Raw genomic sequence first — 14,807 nt, forward strand, 5'->3', positions numbered from 1 at the left:
GCTTTCAGTACCTATCTAAGGAAGCTTTGGAAAAATACTGTGTAAAAGAACTAAAAATCATTAGTTGTTTCTGGAATTTAAGGTGTGTGTTTGTTCCAGTTGATAAGTCTTTTAAAAATACTTGATGCATCCCAGGGTCCTGAGTGAACTGGTTGATGTAGTTACCAATACACCCTCCATCACATTTGAAAAGTCATGGAAGTCAGGTGGACTCCTGGTGACTGGAAAGGGAAATGTCACTCCAATTTTTAAAAAGGGTAGAAAGGAAGACCCTAGGAACTACAGACTAGGCAACCTCGTCTCTGTGCCTGGGAAAATCATCACAGAATCACAGAATCATCTAGTTTGGAAGAGACCTCCAAGATCACTGAGTCCAATCCCTAACCTAACACTAACAAGTCCACTATGGAACAGATCTTCTCTGAAGTCATGTTAAGACATACGTTAAGGTAGGGAGGTGAATTGAGACAGCCAACATGACTTCAGGAAGGGCAAATCATGCATGACCAGTCTAGTATGATCATCATCTGTCTTCTATGATGGTGTGACTACATCAGTGGACAAGGGAAAAGTAACTCATATCATCTACCTAGAGTTCTGTAAGGCCTTTGACATGGTTCCATACAAGATCCTTGTCTCCAGATTGGAGAGAAGTGGATTTGAAGGGTAGACTATGCAGTGGCTAAGTAACTGGCTGGATGGTCACATCCAGAGAGTTGCAGTTAATGGCAGAGGTCAGAGACTAATGGTGGCCCTCAGGGGTCTGTAGAGGGACCGCTTTTATTTAATGTTAAGTAATGATATAGACGATGGGACGGAGTGCATGACAACTCCATGACACCATACACAAACTCAACAAGTTTGTGCATGATGTGAAGCTGAGTGATGCAGACAGCACAACAGAAGGAAGGGATGCCATCCAGAGGCACCTAGACAGGCTTGAGAAGTGGGCCTCTGTGAAATTCATGGAGTTCAACAAAGCCAAGTGCAAGGTCCTGCATCTGAGCCTTGGCAATGCCAATCACAGATACAGGCTGGATGGTGAAGGGATTGAGAGCAGCTCTGAGGAGATGGACTTGGGGGTGTTGGTTGACAAGTAGGTCAACATGAGCTTTCAGTGTGCGTTTGCAGCCCAGAAAGCTAACTGTATCCTGGGCTGCATCAAGACAAGCATGGCCAGCAAGTTGAGGGAGGTGATTTTCCCCCTCTACTCTGCTGTCATGAGACCTCATCAAGATTACTTCATCCAGGTTTGGGGCCATAGCACAAGAAAGACTTGAACCTCTTAAAGCAAGTCCAGTGGAGGGCCACAAAAATGATCAGAGGGCTGGAGCACCTTTTACAGAATCACAGAATTTCTAGGTTGGAAGAGACCTCAAGATCATCGAGTCCAACCTCTAACCTAACACTAACAGTCCCCACTAAACCATATCCCTAAGCTCTACATCTAAACGTCTTTTGAAGACTTCCAGGGATGGTGACTCCACCACCCCCCTGGGCAGCCTGTTCCAATGTCTAACAACCCTTTCGGTAAAGAAGTTCTTCCTAAGATCCAACCTAAAACTCCCCTGGCGCAACTTAAGCCCATTCCCCCTCGTCCTGTCACCAGGCACGTGGAAGAACAGACCAACCCCCACCTCGCTACAGCCTCCTTTTAGGTATCTGTGAAGTGCAATAAGGTCACCCCTGAGCCTCCTTTTCTCCATGCTGAACAAGCCCAGCTCCCTCAGCCGCTTCTCGTAGGACTTGTTCTCCAGGCCCCTCACCAGCTTTGTCGCCCTTCTCTGGACTCGCTCAAGCACCTCGATGTCCTTCTTGTAGCGAGGGGCCCAAAACTGAACACAGCACTCGAGATGCCGCCTCACCAGAGCCGAGTACAGGGGGACGATCACCTCCCTAGCCCTGCTGGTCACACTGTTTCTTATGCAAGCCAGGATGCTGTTGGCCTTCTTGGCCACCTGAGCACAGTGCTGGCTCATATTCAGCCGACTATCAACCATCACTCCCAGGTCCTTCTCTGCCTGGCAGCTCTCCAACCACTCATCTCCCAGCCTGTAGCTCTGCTTGGGGTTGTTGTGCCCCAGGTGCAGGACCCGGGACTTGGCCTTGTTAAACTTCATGCAGTTTCCTACAAAGAATGCCTGAGGGAGATGTTTGGTTTATTTTAACCTGAAGAAGGCTCCGGTGGGACTTAAAGGGGGTTTATAAGAAAGACAGGGATAAACTTTTTACAAGGGCTTGTATTGACAGGACAATGGGTAACAGTTTTATGGGTAAAAGGGTAGATTTACATATATGGGTGTTATATATTTATGGATTTGTTGGTAACAGAGGGTAAATGGGTAGATTTATATTTGATATAAATAAGAAATTCTTCACTATGGGAATGGTGAGGCACTGGAACAGGTTGCCCAGGGAAGCTGTGGATGCTCTCTCCTTGAAGTTGTTCAAGGTCAGGTTGATGTGGCTTTGGGCAGTGTGATTTAGTGAGAGATTTCCCTGCCCATGGCAGGGGAGTTGGATCTAGATGATCGTTAAAGGTCTCTTCCAACTCTGTATGATTCCAAGCACTGTATGATTCTATGATTTTGCTAAATTGTACTTTCTATATATGGGTATTTCTGGATCAGCTATGGCCAGTATGATGTTTGCAATGTCATGTCCATTTGTTAGCAAAGTCATGACCTAATTATGAGTTGGAAAATACAGAGTTGATTGCAAATAGGTGTAGATATACACACGCACATACACAAATTATTTGAAGCATTGTATATGTTAACCTAGTTACTTCGCCAAATTTTTTCTTAATTCTATAGTGAAGGTATTTCAGTCTTCATTGATAGCATTGACTGCAATGAACGACAATGTTTTTTATGTTTACCGTTTGATTTACTGTGGAAAATATGTTATCTCTGTAGTCAGTAATATAAGCAGGGAGTTAAGGAAACGTAAAAATATATATATATTCTAATGAGAAAAGGTTAAAAGGAGAGTAACAATTCATTTGGGAAGAAGTTTTCTCTTTTCACCCCATTAATGAAATACAGTTGAGCATAAGGTGAATTAAATTGTTTAAATATAGAAGTGAATAATATTTGAATAGTAATAACAAGAAATCAGAATTCATCTGTTTTGTAAAATGAACATTTTAAATGAAAAATATATTAAATTTTCTTCCACCATTAGAATTTTTCTGAGCACAAAAATCAATATAGTAGCTTACAAGTTAGTGTTTCATTGCCTTGTTATATAATATTCATGAAAGAATTAAGTACTGCTTTGGTTATACTCTTGAACAAGAATTTTGTTTTAAGGTGCTGGCATGTCATAGGAAAAACAGGTAATGCTGATATCAACAGCAGTTGATATCAACATTATCAGTTTCTGGATAACTTTCTGAAGTTATGCTTTGCAAAAAATGAATTTTATTTTCTTCTTTAATGATAGATACCATGTGTTTTGCTTTTTTTTTTTTTTATGCATTCAGTCACTTTTTTCAAGCCTCTGCCTAATCTCTATACATCTGATTAAAGCATTTAATAATCTGTATTATGAACATTTCATTATATTCATACCATTTTCCATTAGTGTGTTGAAAAGAATGAGGGTGGTTATATTACAGCCTAGTACATATTATTTTTGCGCTACCACAAAAAGGCAATAGACTTTGTGTTGACCTGGCAAAGCAAAATTTCAGGATTTACTTGAGATAGCTGTAGTTTGTTTAACAACAGAAAAACAGATCAGTGTCTGATCCCTGTGTTTTAGCTAGGTGGTGACAATAAAAAACTTGTTAATAACTAGTTATAACTTTTCGATAAATTTTGATAATGTATTGATAAAGTGTGCATTTATTTCCCCATAACAAAATTTTGATTATAACAGAATATTTTACTTTAATATGTAGTCTTCAGTTTTCAGTGCATATGAAAGAGACAAAGGTAAGTCTTGAAGACTTAATGTCTTCTGAACAGACTTCCTCCATGTAAACTTTCTTCATGTAAACTAAATGTTTAGTAAACACAGTATAGCTGTGATCAGACTGGCAAATCTGTTGTACAAAGTCAATGGCCCTTGATTTTCCTTTTTCTTACATTGGCCCTATTCAAACGCTACCACCATTTGATTGCTTACAGATATTATAATAAACTGCTGTTACTAAGAGAAAAATCAGGCCCACTGGAAGCTGAAATAAAGAAGATTTAATTAGAAGAAATAATCTATTGACAGTGGAAAATTACACAAGTGAATTACTTAAAGCTTGTGTATAAATCAAGAGTTAAACATTCTATTGACTTTTCTATACAGAGTAAACTGTGATGAATATCTTCACAGTTTTGTATCTCCCAGCATAATAATAGGAGAGAAACAGTCAAGAGATTTATTTTTACTGCTCCATGTAGTTTTGGAGCAAATTCTGCTTTTGGCATCATGGGCATACATTCAGGGAAACTTCCTGGAAATTGTTGGATTTACCCAAGGGAGTGATGGCTGCACTGCTTTAACTGCATGTTAAAGAAATAAGTGTTACTGCTTTCTGGAAGAACTTTTTAAACACAGACTAATATAGTTTGCAATACCAAAGAATTCTGATTTTCCTCTGCAGTTCATAAAATCATTTCATTTTAGTATATGCCGCCAGTTTACAACCTACTCAAAAATTGTGATCTTAAAATTAGAGGTATAACTTGTTGATGAAATTGTATTTATTTATAAGCTTGTACATGCTGATGTCTTCTTTCTTGAGCACAGAAGAAATCAGCAATTAGAAAATGTCAGACTCCCATGTCTCTCTTTTCCAAAAAACTCACCATATTTCTAAAAGTCACCTGCAAATGCTGTTCATTGCATAGTAAAGTCACAGTCTGTGTCCCACTTGCCTTCTTTCCTTCTGCCAAGTTATATCTACCTGTTTCAGAAACTTTATCCAAATTCTTTCCCAATTAAGCCAAAGTTTTCAAAAGCTTTCAACATGTGGAAAAATTGGTAACCCGCTAACAAAAATGAAGAATGCTGCTTTGGCTGAAGAAACAATGGTAGTAACATTCAAAATAGCAGTCCTGAGAAATGGTCTAGTTGCTTCCTGACAGTCTTTGACCGCAAACCCTAAATTCCTGTTTTAGTATACAAAACAACTCCTATGTCTCTGGAGAAAAGGCAAAGTTTTCGTGCTGACAGGTAACAATAAATAATCTCTTAATTTAATCAAGCATATACCTTCTCGCTTGATGGCTTTTTGTAGACTGTTTCAAATCTAAAAAGTGATCTTTCAACTCTAAACATTGTCTGCTCAACTTAAGTAGAACAGGCTCTGTGAAAATCCTCTGGATTCTATCCCAAAGTACAACTCATAAGTCACTGAAAGGGAACATCTTCTTTTGCCCATAATACCTTAACAGAGAATTTTTCAGTTTCCAAAGTCTTCTGCCACTAAATTGAATTCATCTGCTTGGAACTACTTTTTTCCTGTTCCAACTCTTCTAGTTAACATCTTCTTTTGTATCACAGCTGCTGCTCAAGGCTGTCTTTAGTTCCTCTTCTCAACCATAAACTTATTAATACTTGGGCTATGAATATCCCATTTTGTCATATTTATCCACATTAAATAAATAAGACTTCTCCCCATATAATCCTTTTGGGAAGCTTTCCACGCCTCTCTGCTAGGTCTCAAGTTATCTGAATTGCAGTTCATTTATATTTTAGACCTCAGGTTAAGATAACATCCTCAAGGTAATAACGTGTTACTGTCTGACAGATCTAAAGTTGTACTCTTCCAGTGAAAATTCCCAGCAGAATTTATGTGGAAATGTGGAATTTTAGAAGTACTTTTGCCTCTGTTTCTATATGAGGGTTTAAATAGAGAATGTGTATACACAGATCAAAAGTGCACTTCTGGTGGGAAGATAACATTTCCCATCATGTCTTTCCCATACTACTGATACTAGGTTATACACTGAACATTAGTAAGTAAAGGCTGTGAGACACTTTTCAGAATGATCAAGATGAGACACAAATTCTGTTCATGGAAGCTTGACGACTTAGAAGAGTCTGAATATCCCTGTTGTTTGTTTGTTTGTTTTCTTCCCATACGTGCCTCATTTTGTCTCTCTATTTCTCTTTTATATATTTATTTTTTGCTAATGACTTTAAACAGTGAATGCAGCTACAGGAATAGTGTGTTTATTTATTCATTTATTTGTGGGTTACAGAGAACTGAGAAACAGACATACTTGTAGGGTTCGTTATTCATAGTTTTCTTGTAGACTCTTTCTGCATCTCATTGTACTGAGATGCAGAAACCAGTCAGAGAAAGAAATAGAGTTCTCGACTGAAGGCTTTTTCTACTAAGAAAACTGATTAGTCAATGCTTTGATGAATTGTGCTTCAACAGTCACTGATTTTCACTGGAGAGTTGCCCACCAAGCTATGCATTCTAAAATTTAGGTGGTACCATTTTTGGATACTTCACTGAGAAGTGTTATAGAAGTATATAACTGTTGGTTGCACTGGTACCTTAAAAGGATGGAAAAACCTGAGAAGAAAAGAAAGTAGACTGTCTATCTTAACAAGCTTCCTAAAAGTATACAGGAGTCTGAAGTTCAGTTTACTTATTTTGACCTCATTTTCCTCTGTGTTACAGAAGAGAGTTAGAAGGGAACTTTGCAGTCCACTCTGTAATTTAATACTGCAAGATGAAGTAAGGCCTTTGAGCAGTCACTATGTTGCACTGAATTTCATTCAGGAAGAGGTCCAATAGTCAATAGCTAAATGGGAATTTTAGCTTTCTAGTGTAAATTATGTCAGTGGAGGTGGACAGAGCTATTTGGAAATTTACACTTCTGACTGGTTTTTAATTCACTAAGTTTGACAGGAAACAAAATCAGTTTCTGTTTCTTTCCTTGTTCCCTTTGCTTACTCCATCCACATTAGTAGTTGTCAGGCAGGCTTGAGTCAAATCAGTGAAAATTTTCTTGTGACTTCAGTCAAAGACTAGCCCCTTAGTTCTGAACACTACAGAATGTCTAATAGCATTGAATTACATAAAGCAGATGAGTTTTTACTTAAATGGGTACTTTGTGAGTTTATTTTTGTCGAATAAAAAATAATGTGACTAGAAATCTCGCTGTGAAGGTTGGTTTAGTAAGCTAGGGTTGTTTAGTTAAAGCTAGCATTACTTGTTGGATCAGTAAGAAGGTACTGTGAGAAAGGAAATGACAAAATACACTGTTTTGTGTGTGTGTTTGAAGGTCTTTCAGGACTTACATGTGCTGATTAAGGTAATTGAGTTTTTTTCTGCTATTATTTTCCTTTTAGTGGAGTAATAATTAAACAAAATGATACAATAGAGACAGAGCTGTAAATGTATTTGTTGTGTTTGTGCACATCCTGACCTGACAGAAGTATCCCAAGGGCACCATGGAGTATTCATATAATATAAAGAAAGATTAAAGGGATGTTTTCTACTGTGCAAATTACTGGATATCAGAAGTGTTATGTTCTTTCCCCCAATTTAGTAGTTTACTAGCTCTCCCTCCTCTTCCATAAAAACAGCACCTTAAGAAAGCCCATTTCTGGCACTCATATACCTATGCCGAACATTGGTTTTCATAGGTGACAGTAACCTTGCAACAGTGTCAGCCAATTCTTTCAGCACTGACATGAATAACATTCAGCACCTTATGTTATTTCAGCTTATGTTTCTAATTTCATGAAAGACCATTTTTCTGTTAATGACAGGATGAGATGGTTCCTGTACACTTTTTCTTGGATGTTAATGTTACTTGAAAAAATGTGTTTAGACTTTGTGTTATATTAGGACTTCAGTCCACCTTGTTGTAGCAGATTACTGGACTAGTGAGAAAATGTAGCAATACTATATGAACTTTACTTTTTACTTCACTGTTATTTCAGAGAGAAAGCAGTTGGCTAAATACATCTTGTGACAACCTGGCATATGATTAATCATCTATAATAGCTTAAATACTTTTATTTGCTGGCACAATTGTAGTTGCTTTTCTTGTTGCCTTTACTTACTGCATCCACATCAATAACTGTGTTGGACAAACTGGCCATGAGAACAAAGATCATTCTCTGGTCCTGATTACAAGACAACATAGACACAGCCTGTGGTGTTTCAGAAACAAAAAACACAGAGAGTCAATATTGTATTTATAGACTTGAAGTTTACCTACAGAAGTAGAAGCAAAAGGGTAGTTAACGAGTTTGGAAAAGTGGCCTACTACTACAGAGTATTTGTTGTTTCAGAAGGGAGCTTTAGTGGGTGCAAAAACCTGCTGGAACAAGAAAACGATTTTTTTTAGGAATTAGAAAATAAATAAATACTGGAGACACAGTTACATAGTTTCCACTTATTAGATAATGCTTTTATTGCCTTTACATGTGAAAATACATTAAAGGACAGGGTGGGAAATCAAGGGCCTTGAACCATGGTATGTACTTTATTGTTGGCTACATGTACTATGTTATATCATTTTTAAAAATACGGCATCAAAATAATTAAAAATAACGGCATCAAAACTTCAAACAGGGGAGACACAACAATGTGCAGAACCACTGTCAATTATTTTTTTAAGTAAAATAAAACTCCCAGTGCTACCTTTTAACCTTCTCCAAAAGCAAGAAAAAAATATAGGTTTTATTTTATTGTAAGATGGGTATTTTCAGCATTTGTACTTGTAATAAAAACAGAAATGTTCTTTCTAGTGGAAATGCCCTTGAAACTTATTTGAGTTTGCATGGAATTTTACAATTTTGAAACATCTAATCTTATTTATATCTAATCTTTAGGTATATGTACCACAATGCCACTAAGGAATTAGAGAAAAAATAATAATAAATAATAATAATAATTATTATTATTATTATTATTATTATTATTATTATTATTATTATTATTATTATTATTATTATTATTATTATTATTATTATTATTATTATTATTATTTGGTAGGGAGGAGAACATGGAACATGGAACAGGCATGGAACTTCAATTTACATCCTGGAAACTGACTCTCAATATCTTCTTTTTCATTGCTATTCAGCAACTTGAGCAAATAGATTATTATCTGTGACAGGTTTCTGGCAGTCCCTCTTGGTTTGACAGTGTTTTTTTTTTGAGAGAAGAAAGAGTCACTTTTGTATATAGTGAAAGAAAAAGTTGTCGAGCATACATACATATTTTATGCTGCATAAAATTTAAGTGCTAGAGGAAAGATTCTGTTTTCAGTTAGGCCATTTAAAATTCACAGTGCTTCTACTGACCTCCAGGTTTATATCAATGACACAGGATGGTGTCTAGCCCAAAGGCTGAATTTAATTTTTTTTTCATGGGCAAGACAGCTCTTGTAAAACAGTTTAGCAATAACTGTTTTTTTTTTTTTTTTTTTTTTTTTTTGGTTAATAAGTTATGTGTTTTATCATTTTGCCATTTTCTACTGACATTGACAGAATTAAAAGCAATTTCTATGAGTGTGCTTCCTTGAAATGGTATCATGTATAGTCTTCACGGTCTAGTTGTTGGTTTTTCTTCTGAATAGTTCACAGGAGCTGCAGAAATCCTTGGGTCACAGTACACAAGGTGGGGGGGAGAATCTGATTGTATGTTGAAAAATATTGTGAGTCCCTTCGGGCATTTTTTGCACATTGCTTCTTTTCATTTTCAAATGCTGCTGAAGCAGCAGCACATGAGCACTGAGGTGAAACAGAGCAACCAAAGTCCTTTGGATTCTGTAAACTGAATGGCAGAAGACATTGCCTTTGGAAAGCTTGCTCATTAAGTTTACGTATTTGAGTGGGGAAAAATAAAATAAAAGATACACTCTTAATTGCCTTGCTGAGGAGCAGTGACTATAAAATACATAGTTTATTTTAATATGAATGGGGATTTTATGGAAGTTTTTCACTGAAGAAAAATATTGAAAATTCTACACATCTACTTTATAGAATATTTGCTTACTAAAGAAAAAACATGTTCAGAGGCATGACTTCCTCTGTATCTTTTATGTGAAATACATTTTATATACAATACTGGAAGTCTCCATTCTTTTAAAATGCAAAAATGACTTTGGTTTTGTTGTTACATATTTAAAATAGTGGAATGTCATAATATAAGCTCTCATAAATGATGATTTCATTCATTAATCTTTTGTAGTTCTCTTAACAGCTCTTCTTATGCATATTGTGTAGTTACATTAACACATATATTAAAATCAATTGCCAAGTGGAATCGTCTTTACCACAGAACAAGCACACAGATTTCCACCAAACAGAACAGCCTTTTTAACATTCTGATGTTGGTACTTAGGCAATTACCTTTTCAAACAATTGCAGCAAATGCCATGTCTCTGGGATCTGGAATTTGCAACACAAGGCAGATATTACTGATAGAACTAGATCTAGGACAGAATAATGTGGTACTGAGGCATATTTAGGAGACTAAGCCTGTTTCTCTAGTATTAGCAGCAAGTGATATCTCTGATCAAATTTACTTTGTGGTAAAGCTTTCCTGTATATTATACAGAAAATCTGGTCTCGGGAGGATGACCTACATGTATTGAAGCATTACCCAAAGGCACAGAACTAGGCAGAGTACAGCCCTTCCTTCTTTGCCTTCAATTGGTGCCTGTTAAACAAATATTTAGTTTTACAGTATTAATATACTGTATAAATACATTTATGTATTTATGTAAAATACTTAAAACTTAAAAATATATATTTGAAATGTCCTAAATTCAATCTTTTCTTAACATTTTCTGCTTTGTTTTGTAGTAGATCAACACGTTTAAAAACAAAAACAGAAATCATTTTTTATTGAGTGCTTTTACACCTCACACAAATTTACACTGATTGTGATTTTCAAACAGCCAGTTAATAATTACTTCAAGTCTTTGAGACGAAGTCTTGTCTCAGAAGAAGTTCATGGGCCTTTGCTTTACTTCAGTGAGTGGCAATAATGTTTTGTTCAGAACTGTAGCTGTGTTTCCACCAATAGTTGGAACGATAATCTTTTTTTCCTACAGTGAAATGTAGTCTATTGCTTGTATCCACACTTAAGTCAAAGTGTTGTTCTACTCTTGCTATAGATGTTGCAATTGGAAGTTACAATTACAAAAAGAAGGGGCTCTGTTATGGTTTCAGTTGAAGGTGCCTGAGATACTAAAAAAAAAAAAAATGTATATGAGATGCTTACTTTTCTACATTATAACTAGAAAGGCGTAAAACATTATGATACAATAAGCATTCACTAATTCTCTTTCTTACAGTGGAGAGATAGATAAGATAGAGAGATAGAGTGTTGAACTTTCCCTGTATAGTTCAAAAGAAATATCAAATAAAGCAATGGCATAACATGTCAGGGCTCCCTGGTATCCAGTCTTAACTCTTGAAATCCAAAACTCTGTTTATTCTCTTTCCTCACAAACAGCAGGGCATATTGATAAGGTATTAATAAAGAATTATATATGTGTAATATAATACAATATATCTCATCAAATTTATATGTAATCTTCTTAGAAGACTGCTCAAGATACACAGGGCCACATAAAATAATGTTATTTAAAATAATAATAAAAAAATCCTCAAAAGTTTGAGAGCAGAGCTAGAGAATGCTGTTTTGCTAACAGACCACTTAAAAGCAAACAAAAACAATAAATTGCTGAACCATTTTATCTTCCTTTGGCAAGATAACATTTGGTTATTTGTTTTTCTGTTGAACAAACTTAGAGCACAAAGAATGTACTTACTTCTGCTTGTACCTATTTCTTTCTTGCTTTGATAGTGTAGTACAAACTTTGCTTTTCAGCTTTTGTTTGTAGTAAAATGCTGTCAAGTCTGTGAGTTTTAGTTCATGATTGTTTTATTTCTGATCTCTCCTAATGTAGGCCTTTTGGTATTGGACCCTTTGTCTTTAGCTGCTTAAATGTGGATTTTTACAACTCAATTTTTGACTGGAAATAATGTTAATATTACTACTAATATTACTACTACTAACTAATATTACTACTTACAATAAATAGCTATGTTACTAGAAGCATGTCCCATATGCCAGTCAGTCACATTTGAATTTTGAGTGCTGTTGCTTAGGAACCTGTGATCAGTGTCATAAGTCTCCTTAAGGCTATTCCGTAATTAGTACAAGATTTTGGCTTTTAAATAATAATATTTAAAAAATTAAATTAAATTAAATTAAATTAAAAGTGTAAAGTGCATAAACAAATATCGGAAGTATGACCATCTCAGAAGAAAGATCATCTCAGACAATGCAACAGAAGCTCTGAAGCTGAACACAATATATATTTTTTGTTTGTTTGCTTGCTTGTTTGTTTGCTTGTAGAATGAGTGAGCATCATTTTTATCCTTTTTGTTTTCTGAAAGCTTCTTTAGGTATTTTCAGCTTCAGGTCTCCCTGGGCATTCCCATGACAGTGAATCAGAGACACTGGATGTCTCTGCTAATGAGAGCTAATATTTTTTTTCTGTAAGTAGTGAGCTATTTAACAATCATGTGATAGGGGAATGCAGCAAGTCAATAGAAAACATTTTTTATTTTTTTATTTTTTTTCCTGAGCATAGCGTGTTCCCAGAATTGTTAAGGTCTTTCTTTGTGTCACTGAAGCTCCATGAATCTGTGTGAGATTGGTTAGAAAAATGTTGTATGAAAGAAAGAACAATTAGATGTAACTGTACACTGAGGCAGATTGAGGCTGAGAGAGGAATTAATTGTAGATAAATGATAAATAAAGGTTATGGCAAATAAGCTTTTCATATGTAGATAAATAAATACCTATACTTCGTTTGTTATGTGTCTCTTATTGCTAGCTCAACAGAAAGCTAGAATATAATGTGGTTTGTTAACTGAGCTGTACTCCCTTATTTATCAGTCACTTCAACTTCCTTAGAAGTTTTTTCACATATGGTGCTAAATTCCTGTTTTTATGGAAATGGTCTGAGGTCCAATACCTTACATTATGTCCTCAAAAAAAAATTCAGCACCAATATTATATATAAAAGTACAAGAAGACAAAGAAATTACACAGTACTAGCTAAATACTAGTAAGTTTAATTTGTTGTTTCTTTGTGTTGTGTTTTGTTTTGTTTTTTTAAAAAGATAAATTAAACAAGTAGCTCTGTAGTTTGTTTCTTAAAGTAAATTCAGCTTTCACAGAGCTTTTCTAAACAGCCATGAGTATATATCCTCATCCACTTCTAATGGGGGAAAGAAAATCCAACAAGCTTGAAAGAATTCTGTTTCAGAAATCTGTTTTAAATGATAAACAGAAAAAACATTAAGTGCAATTCAATAGTAATGTTACTTTTATGTTCATATCACTTTGGTTGGCTTTCTCATATCATATTTTATAGGCACAAGAGAAATATTTTCTTTCATTTAAATAGATATGAAAGCACATTCAATTATGTCAACCAAATCTTGCTAAGAAGAATTATGGAATAATATTTGGAATATATGGACTATATTTGGAATTATATATGTGGAATATATATTTGGAATTATATATATATAATATATGGAATTAATATTAGTTTGTTTGTGGAATTCATTGTGGTTTTGATTTGGTTTGGCTTCAAAAATAGATGTGTATTGTCATTAAACTGATGAGCAAACTAATGATGTAAAATTTAAGAATGAACTCTTATTTTAAAATGAATTAGTGTTCTAAATTTTCTGGTTATCATTGTCATCCTTACAACAGAGCTAAATAGAATCAAATTAATAGCTGAAGTTCAGTTTGGATCAAAGCTTCCAGCTCAAATCTGTTTTTGTCATTTGGAAGTTTTAACAGGCATGTGGGTACCCACAATCCTAAGACAAACATGAAATGTTTGGAACTTAAAGTTCAAATTAAGCTGAACCTCTAAACTACCAAATAGATATAAAAAAAAATGAAATAAAACATTTTTTTGTCCATTACCTTTGGTGATTAATACATCTAGGCATGCAGAAATCTGAAGTAACAATGTGGTCTAGTCTCCACTCATAACCAGCATAATCACATAGGAAACATGATATTATGTTATTATGAGTTATTGAGCACCCTTGTAGCTGCCAAATACACTCATCTCACACTGAAAACAGCAGAATTTGAAAGCCTTTTGTACAATGCAGAGCACATCCTGGAAAGAACGTGATGCTGCCACATCCAGTACTGAAATCAGTCTCAGACCAACTTAAATTCGATAAAAAATTGAGTATGATAGCTTCTGAGAAGGGCATTGCAATATAACTTGTTTTTCTTAACACATTTTTTTTTAAATGTGCATTATCTAAGTGCATCTATCTCTGTGCATTATCTAAGTGCAGCAGCAAGTGGTGCAAAAATATATACGGTCCATTCCCCTTACCATGCATTACAGTTCACACCATGTCAATAATGCTTGTCTGATGCTTGTCACTACTGCCAGGACTCACTGCCTGCCTCTGTAAATTCTGTTTTCAGTTTGTTGCGTATTCATTTAATTGAAAGGGGGTGGGGTTGGGAGGGTAGGGGGGAGCTGAGAGAGCAGGGGTCAGAAGCAGGGGGAACAGGAGTCAGAAAGCCCTTCTTCAGTATGTCATCAGTTATCAATTGATCCTTTAGGACTTAACCTGTCAACTTAAATTTTCATTTCATAGAGGGAACTCTTTAGTTTGAAATCTCTGCATTGCAAAGAGCTGGTTGATGATATAAAATTTGAATATGATCTACAATTTGATACTAAATATAATTTAATTGTTTTTAATATGGAAATTAAGTTAGAGTGGAAATACTGCTACCACAAAAAGGAATATAG

The 14,807-nt window shown here is 35.3% G+C and overlaps 1 protein-coding gene across 1 annotated transcript in view; it reads left to right on the forward strand.

Annotated features, from left to right (window-relative positions):
- CNTNAP2 (contactin associated protein 2) overlaps window positions 1–14,807 on the forward strand; it is a 1,145,390-nt gene that overhangs the window by 544,534 nt on the left and 586,049 nt on the right. The gene's annotated exons all lie outside the window — the stretch shown is intronic.

This window comes from Anas platyrhynchos, chromosome 2 (assembly GCF_047663525.1).
Source record: "Anas platyrhynchos isolate ZD024472 breed Pekin duck chromosome 2, IASCAAS_PekinDuck_T2T, whole genome shotgun sequence".
NCBI classification, from domain to species: Eukaryota; Metazoa; Chordata; class Aves; order Anseriformes; family Anatidae; genus Anas; species Anas platyrhynchos.